Source organism: Protomyctophum parallelum, assembly GCF_964188405.1.
Source record: "Protomyctophum parallelum genome assembly, chromosome: 3".
In the NCBI taxonomy this organism is placed as follows: domain Eukaryota; kingdom Metazoa; phylum Chordata; class Actinopteri; order Myctophiformes; family Myctophidae; genus Protomyctophum; species Protomyctophum parallelum.
The window spans coordinates 25,075,279-25,093,686 of record NC_139698.1 but is presented as its reverse complement, the minus strand read 5'-3'; positions in this window follow the sequence as shown (position 1 = coordinate 25,093,686).

Genomic DNA, 18,408 nt, shown 5'->3' with positions numbered 1-18,408 from the left:
TGTTATATGAATGTGCAGCCAAAACCATAGCCTCATGTGGCTGGTGCATGGGCTGGCTGGGTAATATACCTATATATCCGATGCAGTTCCCACTTGCGCTGGGAGCCTGGCACGGTACATTTGGCATTCGAGCGACGCGTCGGGTTTATTATATTGCACATACCGTAAGAAAGACATCGGCCTTCATGCTGTAGATTAGGCTACAGTAGGCTATACCTGCACGTTGGGACTCCGCAGCTGAGCTGCAGCAGCTGCTGCACTATACTCTCCAACGTCCCGTCATGGAAATATTTCAGCACAGACAGCCCAAATCCTCGCATGTACGTATGCGCTCATGCAAAACACTGTTTAAATGGCTTAAGCATCTCTTGCAACATTGTTTTTAATTGCGCGATTTTATCTCCTACTAATTTCATATGACACATATGTATTCCTTAACATTTTTATTTATTTATTTTTTACATGTAGCCCATATACATTATACATACCTTTTATATAAACATTTTAGGAGTGAATACATATATGTTTTGATGCCTGTGACAGCCTCTCAGCAGTTCAGACAAGGCTGCTCCGCTTGTCTAAAACAGAAAAACAGCGTACGCCAGCTCGCGACCAGACGTGACTATTTTGTCCTACTCAAGTTCAATTTCAAGCTTTGCCGGAAATGTTAAATGCCGAAAATGTCGGTAATTTCGGCGTGCGCCCATATTTTGGCGTACGCACGGTTGATAAATGAGGGCCTATAGTGCTTTCAAATTTGAGACATTTAACATGGGGCTCAATGGCAGCTCTATAGGCACGTCAAAAGTCACTTTCACCTAGAAACTCCATTCACACTTTTTATTATTCAGCTTACTGTGGAGACACATGCTGGATTTTTTTTTATTTTTATGTTTTGTAGTTTATGAGTTATTTAACTTAAACGCACAATGCATTCTCTATGGCAATAGCACAAACTTTGGCATGCTACTAGTCCTACATACTTACACCTAGCAACCCCATTCTAGCCTACTTAGGTTCATCTTACGGTGGACATGTTTGCCTGAAAAGGAATATTTGAAATGTTTCATAGTTTTAGAAATATAGTGCTTTCAAATTTGAGACATTTAACATGGGGCTCAATGGCAGCTCTATAGGCACGTCAAAAGTCACTTTCACCTAGAAACTCCATTCACACTTTTTATTATTCAGCTTACTGTGGAGACACATGCTGGAACTTTTTTTTATTTTCATGTTTTGTAGTTTATGAGTTATTTAACTTAAACGCCCAATGCATTCTCTATGGCAATAGCACAACATTTGGCATGCTACTAGTCCTACATGCTTACACCTAGCAACCCCATTCTAGCCTACTTAGGTTCATCTTACGGTGGACATGTTTGCCTGAAAAGGAATCTTTGAAATGTTTCATAGTTTTAGAAATATAGTGCTTTCAAATTTGAGACATTTAACATGGGGCTCAATGGCAGCTCTATAGGCACGTCAAAAGTCACTTTCACCTAGAAACTCCATTCACACTTTTTATTATTCAGCTTACTGTGGAGACACATGCTGGATCTTTTTTTTATTTTTATGTTTTGTAGTTTATGAGTTATTTAACTTAAACGCCCAATGCATTCTCTATGGCAATAGCACAAAATTTGGCATGCTACTAGTCCTACATACTTACACCTAGCAACCCCATTCTAGCCTACTTAGGTTCATCTTACGGTGGACATGTTTGCCTGAAAAGGAATCTTTGAAATGATTCATAGTTTTAGAAATATAGTGCTTTCAAATTTGAGACATTTAACATGGGGCTCAATGGCAGCTCTATAGGCACGTCAAAAGTCACTTTCACCTAGAAACTCCATTCACACTTTTTATTATTCAGCTTACTGTGGAGACACATGCTGGAACTTTTTTTTATTTTTATGTTTTGTAGTTTATGAGTTATTTAACTTAAACGCCCAATGCATTCTCTATGACTATAGCACAAAATTTGGCATGCTACTAGTCCTACATACTTACACCTAGCAACCCCATTCTAGCCTACTTAGGTTCATCTTACGGTGGACATGTTTGCCTGAAAAGGAATATTTGAAATGTTTCATAGTTTTAGAAATATAGTGCTTTCAAATTTACAATGGGGCTCAATGGCAAAAATGATGAAAAACGGCGTGCTATAGTATGCCGTACGATATGGTCCAAAATGATGAAAAACGAGGTTAAAAAAAAATCAAAAAACGATGGGCTATAACCCATCGTTTTTTAATTTTTTTTTTTTTCTTCAAATCCTCAAAAATGATGAAAAACGGCGTGCTATAGTATGCCGTACGATATGGGCTATAGCCCATGGTCCAAAATGATGAAAAACGAGGATATTTATTTTTTTCAAAAAACGATGGGCTATAACCCATCTTTTTTTTGTTTTTGTTTTTTTATCCTCAAAAATGATGAGAAATGGCGTGCTATAGTATGCCGTACGATATGTGCTATAGCCCATGGTCCAATATGATGAAAAACGAGGATTAAAAAAAAATCAAAAATTCAAAAAACGATGGGCTATAACCCATCGTTTTTTAATTTTAATTTTTTTCTTCAAATCCTCAAAAATGATGAAAAACGGCGTGCTATAGTATGCCGTACGATATGGGCTATAGCCCATGGTCCAAAATGATGAAAAACGAGGATATTTTTTTTTCAAAAATTAAAAAAAAACAATGGGCTATAACCCATCGTTTTTTAATTTTAATTTTTTTCTTCAAATCCTCAAAAATGATGAAAAACGGCGTGCTATAGTATGCCGTACGATATGGGCTATAGCCCATGGTCCAAAATGATGAAAAACGAGGATATTTTTTTTTTCAAAAAACGATGGGCTATAACCCATCTTTTTTTTTTTTTTTTTAATCCTCAAAAATGATGAAAAACGGCGTGCTATAGTATGCCGTACGATATGGGCTATAGCCCATGGTCCAAAATGATGAAAAACGAGGATATTTATTTTTTTCAAAAAACGATGGGCTATAACCCATCTTTTTTTTTTTTTTTTTTTTTTTATCCTCAAAAATGATGAAAAATGGGGTGCTATAGTATGCCGTACGATATGGGCTATAGCCCATGGTCCAAAATGATGAAAAACGAGGATATTTTTTTTTCAAAAATTAAAAAAAACAATGGGCTATAACCCATCGTTTTTTTCATTTTTTAACTTTTTCAAAATCCTCAAAAATGATGAAAAACGGCGTGCTACAGTATAGTATGCCGTACGATATGGGCTATAGCCCATATCCTTGCGTGTATAGTGGTGCATGAGAATGGGTGTTGCGGAGGATGAGAGCATTCTTCTCATCCTCCGCAACACAATGCATTCTCTATGGCAATAGCACAAACTTTGGCATGCTACTAGTCCTACATACCTACCAACCCCATTCTAGCCTACTTAGGTTCATCTTACGGTGGACATGTTTGCCTGAAAAGGAATCTTTGAAATGTTTCATAGTTTTAGAAATATAGTGCTTTCAAATTTGAGACATTTAACATGGGGCTCAATGGCAGCTCTATAGGCACGTCAAAAGTCACTTTCACCTAGAAACTCCATTCACACTTTTTATTATTCAGCTTACTGTGGAGACACATGCTGGAACTTTTTTTTATTTTCATGTTTTGTAGTTTATGAGTTATTTAACTTAAACGCCCAATGCATTCTCTATGGCAATAGCACAAAATTTGGCATGCTACTAGTCCTACATACTTAAACCTACCAACCCCATTCTAGCCTACTTAGGTTCATCTTACGGTGGACATGTTTGCCTGAAAAGGAATCTTTGAAATGTTTCATAGTTTTAGAAATATAGTGCTTTCAAATTTGAGACATTTAACATGGGGCTCAATGGCAGCTTTATAGGCACGTCAAAAGTCACTTTCACCTAGAAACTCCATTCACACTTTTTATTATTCAGCTTACTGTGGAGACACATGCTGGATCTTTTTTTTATTTTTATGTTTTGTAGTTTATGAGTTATTTAACTTAAACGCCCAATGCATTCTCTATGGCAATAGCACAAACTTTGGCATGCTACTAGTCCTACATACTTACACCTAGCAACCCCATTCTAGCCTACTTAGGTTCATCTTACGGTGGACATGTTTGCCTGAAAAGGAATATTTGAAATGTTTCATAGTTTTAGAAATATAGTGCTTTCAAATTTGAGACATTTAACATGGGGCTCAATGGCAGCTCTATAGGCACGTCAAAAGTCACTTTCACCTAGAAACTCCATTCACACTTTTTATTATTCAGCTTACTGTGGAGACACATGCTGGAACTTTTTTTTATTTTTATGTTTTGTAGTTTATGAGTTATTTAACTTAAACGCCCAATGCATTCTCTATGGCAATAGCACAAAATTTGGCATGCTACTAGTCCTACATACTTACACCTAGCAACCCCATTCTAGCCTACTTAGGTTCATCTTACGGTGGACATGTTTGCCTGAAAAGGAATCTTTGAAATGTTTCATAGTTTTAGAAATATAGTGCTTTCAAATTTGAGACATTTAACATGGGGCTCAATGGCAGCTTTATAGGCACGTCAAAAGTCACTTTCACCTAGAAACTCCATTCACACTTTTTATTATTCAGCTTACTGTGGAGACACATGCTGGATCTTTTTTTTATTTTTATGTTTTGTAGTTTATGAGTTATTTAACTTAAACGCCCAATGCATTCTCTATGGCAATAGCACAAAATTTGGCATGCTACTAGTCCTACATACTTACACCTAGCAACCCCATTCTAGCCTACTTAGGTTCATCTTACGGTGGACATGTTTGCCTGAAAAGGAATCTTTGAAATGTTTCATAGTTTTAGAAATATAGTGCTTTCAAATTTGAGACATTTAACATGGGGCTCAATGGCAGCTCTATAGGCACGTCAAAAGTCACTTTCACCTAGAAACTCCATTCACACTTTTTATTATTCAGCTTACTGTGGAGACACATGCTGGATCTTTTTTTTATTTTTATGTTTTGTAGTTTATGAGTTATTTAACTTAAACGCACAATGCATTCTCTATGGCAATAGCACAAACTTTGGCATGCTACTAGTCCTACATACTTACACCTAGCAACCCCATTCTAGCCTACTTAGGTTCATCTTACGGTGGACATGTTTGCCTGAAAAGGAATCTTTGAAATGTTTCATAGTTTTAGAAATATAGTGCTTTCAAATTTGAGACATTTAACATGGGGCTCAATGGCAGCTCTATAGGCACGTCAAAAGTCACTTTCACCTAGAAACTCCATTCACACTTTTTATTATTCAGCTTACTGTGGAGACACATGCTGGAACTTTTTTTTATTTTCATGTTTTGTAGTTTATGAGTTATTTAACTTAAACGCCCAATGCATTCTCTATGGCAATAGCACAAAATTTGGCATGCTACTAGTCCTACATGCTTACACCTAGCAACCCCATTCTAGCCTACTTAGGTTCATCTTACGGTGGACATGTTTGCCTGAAAAGGAATCTTTGAAATGTTTCATAGTTTTAGAAATATAGTGCTTTCAAATTTGAGACATTTAACATGGGGCTCAATGGCAGCTTTATAGGCACGTCAAAAGTCACTTTCACCTAGAAACTCCATTCACACTTTTTATTATTCAGCTTACTGTGGAGACACATGCTGGATCTTTTTTTTATTTTTATGTTTTGTAGTTTATGAGTTATTTAACTTAAACGCCCAATGCATTCTCTATGGCAATAGCACAAACTTTGGCATGCTACTAGTCCTACATACTTACACCTAGCAACCCCATTCTAGCCTACTTAGGTTCATCTTACGGTGGACATGTTTGCCTGAAAAGGAATATTTGAAATGTTTCATAGTTTTAGAAATATAGTGCTTTCAAATTTGAGACATTTAACATGGGGCTCAATGGCAGCTCTATAGGCACGTCAAAAGTCACTTTCACCTAGAAACTCCATTCACACTTTTTATTATTCAGCTTACTGTGGAGACACATGCTGGAACTTTTTTTTATTTTTATGTTTTGTAGTTTATGAGTTATTTAACTTAAACGCCCAATGCATTCTCTATGGCAATAGCACAAAATTTGGCATGCTACTAGTCCTACATACTTACACCTAGCAACCCCATTCTAGCCTACTTAGGTTCATCTTACGGTGGACATGTTTGCCTGAAAAGGAATATTTGAAATGTTTCATAGTTTTAGAAATATAGTGCTTTCAAATTTGAGACATTTAACATGGGGCTCAATGGCAGCTCTATAGGCACGTCAAAAGTCACTTTCACCTAGAAACTCCATTCACACTTTTTATTATTCAGCTTACTGTGGAGACACATGCTGGATCTTTTTTTTATTTTTATGTTTTGTAGTTTATGAGTTATTTAACTTAAACGCACAATGCATTCTCTATGACAATAGCACAAAATTTGGCATGCTACTAGTCCTACATACTTACACCTAGCAACCCCATTCTAGCCTACTTAGGTTCATCTTACGGTGGACATGTTTGCCTGAAAAGGAATCTTTGAAATGTTTCATAGTTTTAGAAATATAGTGCTTTCAAATTTGAGACATTTAACATGGGGCTCAATGGCAGCTTTATAGGCACGTCAAAAGTCACTTTCACCTAGAAACTCCATTCACACTTTTTATTATTCAGCTTACTGTGGAGACACATGCTGGATCTTTTTTTTATTTTTATGTTTTGTAGTTTATGAGTTATTTAACTTAAACGCCCAATGCATTCTCTATGGCAATAGCACAAAATTTGGCATGCTACTAGTCCTACATACTTACACCTAGCAACCCCATTCTAGCCTACTTAGGTTCATCTTACGGTGGACATGTTTGCCTGAAAAGGAATCTTTGAAATGTTTCATAGTTTTAGAAATATAGTGCTTTCAAATTTGAGACATTTAACATGGGGCTCAATGGCAGCTCTATAGGCACGTCAAAAGTCACTTTCACCTAGAAACTCCATTCACACTTTTTATTATTCAGCTTACTGTGGAGACACATGCTGGATCTTTTTTTTATTTTTATGTTTTGTAGTTTATGAGTTATTTAACTTAAACGCACAATGCATTCTCTATGGCAATAGCACAAACTTTGGCATGCTACTAGTCCTACATACTTACACCTAGCAACCCCATTCTAGCCTACTTAGGTTCATCTTACGGTGGACATGTTTGCCTGAAAAGGAATCTTTGAAATGTTTCATAGTTTTAGAAATATAGTGCTTTCAAATTTGAGACATTTAACATGGGGCTCAATGGCAGCTCTATAGGCACGTCAAAAGTCACTTTCACCTAGAAACTCCATTCACACTTTTTATTATTCAGCTTACTGTGGAGACACATGCTGGAACTTTTTTTTATTTTCATGTTTTGTAGTTTATGAGTTATTTAACTTAAACGCCCAATGCATTCTCTATGGCAATAGCACAACATTTGGCATGCTACTAGTCCTACATGCTTACACCTAGCAACCCCATTCTAGCCTACTTAGGTTCATCTTACGGTGGACATGTTTGCCTGAAAAGGAATCTTTGAAATGTTTCATAGTTTTAGAAATATAGTGCTTTCAAATTTGAGACATTTAACATGGGGCTCAATGGCAGCTCTATAGGCACGTCAAAAGTCACTTTCACCTAGAAACTCCATTCACACTTTTTATTATTCAGCTTACTGTGGAGACACATGCTGGATCTTTTTTTTATTTTTATGTTTTGTAGTTTATGAGTTATTTAACTTAAACGCCCAATGCATTCTCTATGGCAATAGCACAAAATTTGGCATGCTACTAGTCCTACATACTTACACCTAGCAACCCCATTCTAGCCTACTTAGGTTCATCTTACGGTGGACATGTTTGCCTGAAAAGGAATCTTTGAAATGATTCATAGTTTTAGAAATATAGTGCTTTCAAATTTGAGACATTTAACATGGGGCTCAATGGCAGCTCTATAGGCACGTCAAAAGTCACTTTCACCTAGAAACTCCATTCACACTTTTTATTATTCAGCTTACTGTGGAGACACATGCTGGAACTTTTTTTTATTTTTATGTTTTGTAGTTTATGAGTTATTTAACTTAAACGCCCAATGCATTCTCTATGACTATAGCACAAAATTTGGCATGCTACTAGTCCTACATACTTACACCTAGCAACCCCATTCTAGCCTACTTAGGTTCATCTTACGGTGGACATGTTTGCCTGAAAAGGAATATTTGAAATGTTTCATAGTTTTAGAAATATAGTGCTTTCAAATTTACAATGGGGCTCAATGGCAAAAATGATGAAAAACGGCGTGCTATAGTATGCCGTACGATATGGTCCAAAATGATGAAAAACGAGGTTAAAAAAAAATCAAAAAACGATGGGCTATAACCCATCGTTTTTTAATTTTTTTTTTTTTCTTCAAATCCTCAAAAATGATGAAAAACGGCGTGCTATAGTATGCCGTACGATATGGGCTATAGCCCATGGTCCAAAATGATGAAAAACGAGGATATTTATTTTTTTCAAAAAACGATGGGCTATAACCCATCTTTTTTTTGTTTTTGTTTTTTTATCCTCAAAAATGATGAAAAATGGCGTGCTATAGTATGCCGTACGATATGTGCTATAGCCCATGGTCCAATATGATGAAAAACGAGGATTAAAAAAAAATCAAAAATTCAAAAAACGATGGGCTATAACCCATCGTTTTTTAATTTTTATTTTTTTCTTCAAATCCTCAAAAATGATGAAAAACGACGTGCTATAGTATGCCGTACGATATGGGCTATAGCCCATGGTCCAAAATGATGAAAAACGAGGATATTTTTTTTTCAAAAATTAAAAAAAAACAATGGGCTATAACCCATCGTTTTTTAATTTTAATTTTTTTCTTCAAATCCTCAAAAATGATGAAAAACGGCGTGCTATAGTATGCCGTACGATATGGGCTATAGCCCATGGTCCAAAATGATGAAAAACGAGGATATTTAAAAAAAAAAAAAAAAAAAAAAACAATGGGCTATAACCCATCGTTTTTTTCATTTTTTAACTTTTTCAAAATCCTCAAAAATGATGAAAAACGGCGTGCTACAGTATAGTATGCCGTACGATATGGGCTATAGCCCATATCCTTGCGTGTATAGTGGTGCATGAGAATGGGTGTTGCGGAGGATGAGAGCATTCTTCTCATCCTCCGCAACACAATGCATTCTCTATGGCAATAGCACAAACTTTGGCATGCTACTAGTCCTACATACTTACACCTAGCAACCCCATTCTAGCCTACTTAGGTTCATCTTACGGTGGACATGTTTGCCTGAAAAGGAATCTTTGAAATGTTTCATAGTTTTAGAAATATAGTGCTTTCAAATTTGAGACATTTAACATGGGGCTCAATGGCAGCTCTATAGGCACGTCAAAAGTCACTTTCACCTAGAAACTCCATTCACACTTTTTATTATTCAGCTTACTGTGGAGACACATGCTGGAACTTTTTTTTATTTTCATGTTTTGTAGTTTATGAGTTATTTAACTTAAACGCCCAATGCATTCTCTATGGCAATAGCACAAAATTTGGCATGCTACTAGTCCTACATACTTAAACCTACCAACCCCATTCTAGCCTACTTAGGTTCATCTTACGGTGGACATGTTTGCCTGAAAAGGAATCTTTGAAATGTTTCATAGTTTTAGAAATATAGTGCTTTCAAATTTGAGACATTTAACATGGGGCTCAATGGCAGCTTTATAGGCACGTCAAAAGTCACTTTCACCTAGAAACTCCATTCACACTTTTTATTATTCAGCTTACTGTGGAGACACATGCTGGATCTTTTTTTTATTTTTATGTTTTGTAGTTTATGAGTTATTTAACTTAAACGCCCAATGCATTCTCTATGGCAATAGCACAAAATTTGGCATGCTACTAGTCCTACATACTTACACCTAGCAACCCCATTCTAGCCTACTTAGGTTCATCTTACGGTGGACATGTTTGCCTGAAAAGGAATATTTGAAATGTTTCATAGTTTTAGAAATATAGTGCTTTCAAATTTGAGACATTTAACATGGGGCTCAATGGCAGCTCTATAGGCACGTCAAAAGTCACTTTCACCTAGAAACTCCATTCACACTTTTTATTATTCAGCTTACTGTGGAGACACATGCTGGAACTTTTTTTTATTTTTATGTTTTGTAGTTTATGAGTTATTTAACTTAAACGCCCAATGCATTCTCTATGGCAATAGCACAAACTTTGGCATGCTACTAGTCCTACATACTTACACCTAGCAACCCCATTCTAGCCTACTTAGGTTCATCTTACGGTGGACATGTTTGCCTGAAAAGGAATATTTGAAATGTTTCATAGTTTTAGAAATATAGTGCTTTCAAATTTGAGACATTTAACATGGGGCTCAATGGCAGCTCTATAGGCACGTCAAAAGTCACTTTCACCTAGAAACTCCATTCACACTTTTTATTATTCAGCTTACTGTGGAGACACATGCTGGATCTTTTTTTTATTTTTATGTTTTGTAGTTTATGAGTTATTTAACTTAAACGCACAATGCATTCTCTATGGCAATAGCACAAACTTTGGCATGCTACTAGTCCTACATACTTACACCTAGCAACCCCATTCTAGCCTACTTAGGTTCATCTTACGGTGGACATGTTTGCCTGAAAAGGAATCTTTGAAATGTTTCATAGTTTTAGAAATATAGTGCTTTCAAATTTGAGACATTTAACATGGGGCTCAATGGCAGCTCTATAGGCACGTCAAAAGTCACTTTCACCTAGAAACTCCATTCACACTTTTTATTATTCAGCTTACTGTGGAGACACATGCTGGAACTTTTTTTTATTTTTATGTTTTGTAGTTTATGAGTTATTTAACTTAAACGCCCAATGCATTCTCTATGGCAATAGCACAAACTTTGGCATGCTACTAGTCCTACATACTTACACCTAGCAACCCCATTCTAGCCTACTTAGGTTCATCTTACGGTGGACATGTTTGCCTGAAAAGGAATATTTGAAATGTTTCATAGTTTTAGAAATATAGTGCTTTCAAATTTGAGACATTTAACATGGGGCTCAATGGCAGCTCTATAGGCACGTCAAAAGTCACTTTCACCTAGAAACTCCATTCACACTTTTTATTATTCAGCTTACTGTGGAGACACATGCTGGATCTTTTTTTTATTTTTATGTTTTGTAGTTTATGAGTTATTTAACTTAAACGCACAATGCATTCTCTATGGCAATAGCACAAACTTTGGCATGCTACTAGTCCTACATACTTACACCTAGCAACCCCATTCTAGCCTACTTAGGTTCATCTTACGGTGGACATGTTTGCCTGAAAAGGAATCTTTGAAATGTTTCATAGTTTTAGAAATATAGTGCTTTCAAATTTGAGACATTTAACATGGGGCTCAATGGCAGCTTTATAGGCACGTCAAAAGTCACTTTCACCTAGAAACTCCATTCACACTTTTTATTATTCAGCTTACTGTGGAGACACATGCTGGATCTTTTTTTTATTTTTATGTTTTGTAGTTTATGAGTTATTTAACTTAAACGCCCAATGCATTCTCTATGGCAATAGCACAAAATTTGGCATGCTACTAGTCCTACATACTTACACCTAGCAACCCCATTCTAGCCTACTTAGGTTCATCTTACGGTGGACATGTTTGCCTGAAAAGGAATCTTTGAAATGTTTCATAGTTTTAGAAATATAGTGCTTTCAAATTTGAGACATTTAACATGGGGCTCAATGGCAGCTCTATAGGCACGTCAAAAGTCACTTTCACCTAGAAACTCCATTCACACTTTTTATTATTCAGCTTACTGTGGAGACACATGCTGGATCTTTTTTTTATTTTTATGTTTTGTAGTTTATGAGTTATTTAACTTAAACGCACAATGCATTCTCTATGGCAATAGCACAAACTTTGGCATGCTACTAGTCCTACATACTTACACCTAGCAACCCCATTCTAGCCTACTTAGGTTCATCTTACGGTGGACATGTTTGCCTGAAAAGGAATCTTTGAAATGTTTCATAGTTTTAGAAATATAGTGCTTTCAAATTTGAGACATTTAACATGGGGCTCAATGGCAGCTCTATAGGCACGTCAAAAGTCACTTTCACCTAGAAACTCCATTCACACTTTTTATTATTCAGCTTACTGTGGAGACACATGCTGGAACTTTTTTTTATTTTCATGTTTTGTAGTTTATGAGTTATTTAACTTAAACGCCCAATGCATTCTCTATGGCAATAGCACAACATTTGGCATGCTACTAGTCCTACATGCTTACACCTAGCAACCCCATTCTAGCCTACTTAGGTTCATCTTACGGTGGACATGTTTGCCTGAAAAGGAATCTTTGAAATGTTTCATAGTTTTAGAAATATAGTGCTTTCAAATTTGAGACATTTAACATGGGGCTCAATGGCAGCTCTATAGGCACGTCAAAAGTCACTTTCACCTAGAAACTCCATTCACACTTTTTATTATTCAGCTTACTGTGGAGACACATGCTGGATCTTTTTTTTATTTTTATGTTTTGTAGTTTATGAGTTATTTAACTTAAACGCCCAATGCATTCTCTATGGCAATAGCACAAAATTTGGCATGCTACTAGTCCTACATACTTACACCTAGCAACCCCATTCTAGCCTACTTAGGTTCATCTTACGGTGGACATGTTTGCCTGAAAAGGAATCTTTGAAATGATTCATAGTTTTAGAAATATAGTGCTTTCAAATTTGAGACATTTAACATGGGGCTCAATGGCAGCTCTATAGGCACGTCAAAAGTCACTTTCACCTAGAAACTCCATTCACACTTTTTATTATTCAGCTTACTGTGGAGACACATGCTGGAACTTTTTTTTATTTTTATGTTTTGTAGTTTATGAGTTATTTAACTTAAACGCCCAATGCATTCTCTATGACTATAGCACAAAATTTGGCATGCTACTAGTCCTACATACTTACACCTAGCAACCCCATTCTAGCCTACTTAGGTTCATCTTACGGTGGACATGTTTGCCTGAAAAGGAATATTTGAAATGTTTCATAGTTTTAGAAATATAGTGCTTTCAAATTTACAATGGGGCTCAATGGCAAAAATGATGAAAAACGGCGTGCTATAGTATGCCGTACGATATGGTCCAAAATGATGAAAAACGAGGTTAAAAAAAAATCAAAAAACGATGGGCTATAACCCATCGTTTTTTAATTTTATTTTTTTTCTTCAAATCCTCAAAAATGATGAAAAACGGCGTGCTATAGTATGCCGTACGATATGGGCTATAGCCCATGGTCCAAAATGATGAAAAACGAGGATATTTATTTTTTTCAAAAAACGATGGGCTATAACCCATCTTTTTTTTGTTTTTGTTTTTTTATCCTCAAAAATGATGAAAAATGGCGTGCTATAGTATGCCGTACGATATGTGCTATAGCCCATGGTCCAATATGATGAAAAACGAGGATTAAAAAAAAATCAAAAATTCAAAAAACGATGGGCTATAACCCATCGTTTTTAAATTTTTATTTTTTTCTTCAAATCCTCAAAAATGATGAAAAACGGCGTGCTATAGTATGCCGTACGATATGGGCTATAGCCCATGGTCCAAAATGATGAAAAACGAGGATATTTTTTTTTCAAAAATTAAAAAAAAACAATGGGCTATAACCCATCGTTTTTTAATTTTAATTTTTTTCTTCAAATCCTCAAAAATGATGAAAAACGGCGTGCTATAGTATGCCGTACGATATGGGCTATAGCCCATGGTCCAAAATGATGAAAAACGAGGATATTTTTTTTTCAAAAATTAAAAAAAAACAATGGGCTATAACCCATCGTTTCTTTCATTTTTTAACTTTTTCAAAATCCTCAAAAATGATGAAAAACGGCGTGCTACAGTATAGTATGCCGTACGATATGGGCTATAGCCCATATCCTTGCGTGTATAGTGGTGCATGAGAATGGGTGTTGCGGAGGATGAGAGCATTCTTCTCATCCTCCGCAACACAATGCATTCTCTATGGCAATAGCACAAACTTTGGCATGCTACTAGTCCTACATACTTACACCTAGCAACCCCATTCTAGCCTACTTAGGTTCATCTTACGGTGGACATGTTTGCCTGAAAAGGAATCTTTGAAATGTTTCATAGTTTTAGAAATATAGTGCTTTCAAATTTGAGACATTTAACATGGGGCTCAATGGCAGCTCTATAGGCACGTCAAAAGTCACTTTCACCTAGAAACTCCATTCACACTTTTTATTATTCAGCTTACTGTGGAGACACATGCTGGAACTTTTTTTTATTTTCATGTTTTGTAGTTTATGAGTTATTTAACTTAAACGCCCAATGCATTCTCTATGGCAATAGCACAACATTTGGCATGCTACTAGTCCTACATGCTTACACCTAGCAACCCCATTCTAGCCTACTTAGGTTCATCTTACGGTGGACATGTTTGCCTGAAAAGGAATCTTTGAAATGTTTCATAGTTTTAGAAATATAGTGCTTTCAAATTTGAGACATTTAACATGGGGCTCAATGGCAGCTCTATAGGCACGTCAAAAGTCACTTTCACCTAGAAACTCCATTCACACTTTTTATTATTCAGCTTACTGTGGAGACACATGCTGGATCTTTTTTTTATTTTTATGTTTTGTAGTTTATGAGTTATTTAACTTAAACGCCCAATGCATTCTCTATGGCAATAGCACAAAATTTGGCATGCTACTAGTCCTACATACTTACACCTAGCAACCCCATTCTAGCCTACTTAGGTTCATCTTACGGTGGACATGTTTGCCTGAAAAGGAATCTTTGAAATGATTCATAGTTTTAGAAATATAGTGCTTTCAAATTTGAGACATTTAACATGGGGCTCAATGGCAGCTCTATAGGCACGTCAAAAGTCACTTTCACCTAGAAACTCCATTCACACTTTTTATTATTCAGCTTACTGTGGAGACACATGCTGGAACTTTTTTTTATTTTTATGTTTTGTAGTTTATGAGTTATTTAACTTAAACGCCCAATGCATTCTCTATGACTATAGCACAAAATTTGGCATGCTACTAGTCCTACATACTTACACCTAGCAACCCCATTCTAGCCTACTTAGGTTCATCTTACGGTGGACATGTTTGCCTGAAAAGGAATATTTGAAATGTTTCATAGTTTTAGAAATATAGTGCTTTCAAATTTACAATGGGGCTCAATGGCAAAAATGATGAAAAACGGCGTGCTATAGTATGCCGTACGATATGGTCCAAAATGATGAAAAACGAGGTTAAAAAAAAATCAAAAAACGATGGGCTATAACCCATCGTTTTTTAATTTTATTTTTTTTCTTCAAATCCTCAAAAATGATGAAAAACGGCGTGCTATAGTATGCCGTACGATATGGGCTATAGCCCATGGTCCAAAATGATGAAAAACGAGGATATTTATTTTTTTCAAAAAACGATGGGCTATAACCCATCTTTTTTTTGTTTTTGTTTTTTTATCCTCAAAAATGATGAAAAATGGCGTGCTATAGTATGCCGTACGATATGTGCTATAGCCCATGGTCCAATATGATGAAAAACGAGGATTAAAAAAAAATCAAAAATTCAAAAAACGATGGGCTATAACCCATCGTTTTTAAATTTTTATTTTTTTCTTCAAATCCTCAAAAATGATGAAAAACGGCGTGCTATAGTATGCCGTACGATATGGGCTATAGCCCATGGTCCAAAATGATGAAAAACGAGGATATTTTTTTTTCAAAAATTAAAAAAAAACAATGGGCTATAACCCATCGTTTTTTAATTTTAATTTTTTTCTTCAAATCCTCAAAAATGATGAAAAACGGCGTGCTATAGTATGCCGTACGATATGGGCTATAGCCCATGGTCCAAAATGATGAAAAACGAGGATATTTTTTTTTCAAAAATTAAAAAAAAACAATGGGCTATAACCCATCGTTTCTTTCATTTTTTAACTTTTTCAAAATCCTCAAAAATGATGAAAAACGGCGTGCTACAGTATAGTATGCCGTACGATATGGGCTATAGCCCATATCCTTGCGTGTATAGTGGTGCATGAGAATGGGTGTTGCGGAGGATGAGAGCATTCTTCTCATCCTCCGCAACACAATGCATTCTCTATGGCAATAGCACAAACTTTGGCATGCTACTAGTCCTACATACTTACACCTAGCAACCCCATTCTAGCCTACTTAGGTTCATCTTACGGTGGACATGTTTGCCTGAAAAGGAATCTTTGAAATGTTTCATAGTTTTAGAAATATAGTGCTTTCAAATTTGAGACATTTAACATGGGGCTCAATGGCAGCTCTATAGGCACGTCAAAAGTCACTTTCACCTAGAAACTCCATTCACACTTTTTATTATTCAGCTTACTGTGGAGACACATGCTGGAACTTTTTTTTATTTTCATGTTTTGTAGTTTATGAGTTATTTAACTTAAACGCCCAATGCATTCTCTATGGCAATAGCACAAAATTTGGCATGCTACTAGTCCTACATACTTAAACCTACCAACCCCATTCTAGCCTACTTAGGTTCATCTTACGGTGGACATGTTTGCCTGAAAAGGAATCTTTGAAATGTTTCATAGTTTTAGAAATATAGTGCTTTCAAATTTGAGACATTTAACATGGGGCTCAATGGCAGCTTTATAGGCACGTCAAAAGTCACTTTCACCTAGAAACTCCATTCACACTTTTTATTATTCAGCTTACTGTGGAGACACATGCTGGATCTTTTTTTTATTTTTATGTTTTGTAGTTTATGAGTTATTTAACTTAAACGCCCAATGCATTCTCTATGGCAATAGCACAAAATTTGGCATGCTACTAGTCCTACATACTTACACCTAGCAACCCCATTCTAGCCTACTTAGGTTCATCTTACGGTGGACATGTTTGCCTGAAAAGGAATATTTGAAATGTTTCATAGTTTTAGAAATATAGTGCTTTCAAATTTGAGACATTTAACATGGGGCTCAATGGCAGCTCTATAGGCACGTCAAAAGTCACTTTCACCTAGAAACTCCATTCACACTTTTTATTATTCAGCTTACTGTGGAGACACATGCTGGAACTTTTTTTTATTTTTATGTTTTGTAGTTTATGAGTTATTGTGGGCTCGCCACAGCGAGCACACACTAGTTACTCTCAGTTTATATTTATTATTATTATTCCAATTTCCGCCTTTTTTTTTCGGTTTCCTACTACTTCCACATACTTTATGCTAGAAATTTAGTTCAAACTTCAAACTGTTCAGCTCTTTGCAGTTATTATTGCTCCAATTAGAATTTTTACAAAGTTTTATACTTTTTATACTTTTTAACTTTTTAACTTTTTTTTACATTCTTTATAGTGAGAGTCGATGGAAGAAATGTCCCATTTTTCACAGTTAACTTTTTTGAGCTCTTATTACTCCGTCATACTTTCACTTTGAAACTTCATTCAAACTTTATAATGTTCATCTATCTTTGAACTTTCATTGGTGAAAAAGTTGTTTTGAAAAAGTTTATACTTTTTAAAATATTTAACTTTATTTATAGTTTTTTCCTCCCATTGACAATGTATGGGATTTATCTCTAAATCAACCTCACTTTTGCAGCCTCATTACTCTGGCATACTTTGTCGTAGAAACGTGATTTAAACTTTAGAAAGCTCACACGACTCTGGACTTTTTCGTGGTTCAAACCGTATTCGAATACGTTAAACGGTTTTTCCGAAATCGCAGTTCAATCGCAGGCCGTTTCGCCTAATTAGTGCCAAGTTAGAGTGCAGGGCTTCTTTCACTAGAGTGTGTGAACAGAAAATCTTTCCTTGAAAATCTACCAAACAAATTGCCGTCCCGGCCAAAATATTCACTTTACACGCATGTCCTTTGGTCATTTTGTAGCCACACATGTCCTCTTTCACACAATGTGACCACCAAAACACAGAGACATACAGAATGTGAACTACGGCCTTTTAAGTGACACAAATACAGTCAATCTGCTCATTGACCTCAATTGTAAAATCCTTACGAGGAAATTATCGCGATGACAATTCTTAACTCGCTCTTATAACCACATTTTCGATCGTACCAACACCAGAATCGCACATGGTGTACCTCAATATCTCAGGCCACTCACAGCGAAAAAATTATTTGCATTCGACTTTTACTTTTTGCGATAGAGCAATTTGTTCGGGCATAGTTTCCCCCCATTCAGAACCATTGTAAAATAAGAGATCAAGTTGCGCGCCACTTGTTTGTCTTTTACACTTCCACAGCTGAGACATATAAGGGCTTAATTACAGGGCTGAAATTAAAGTTACAAGATCTCAATG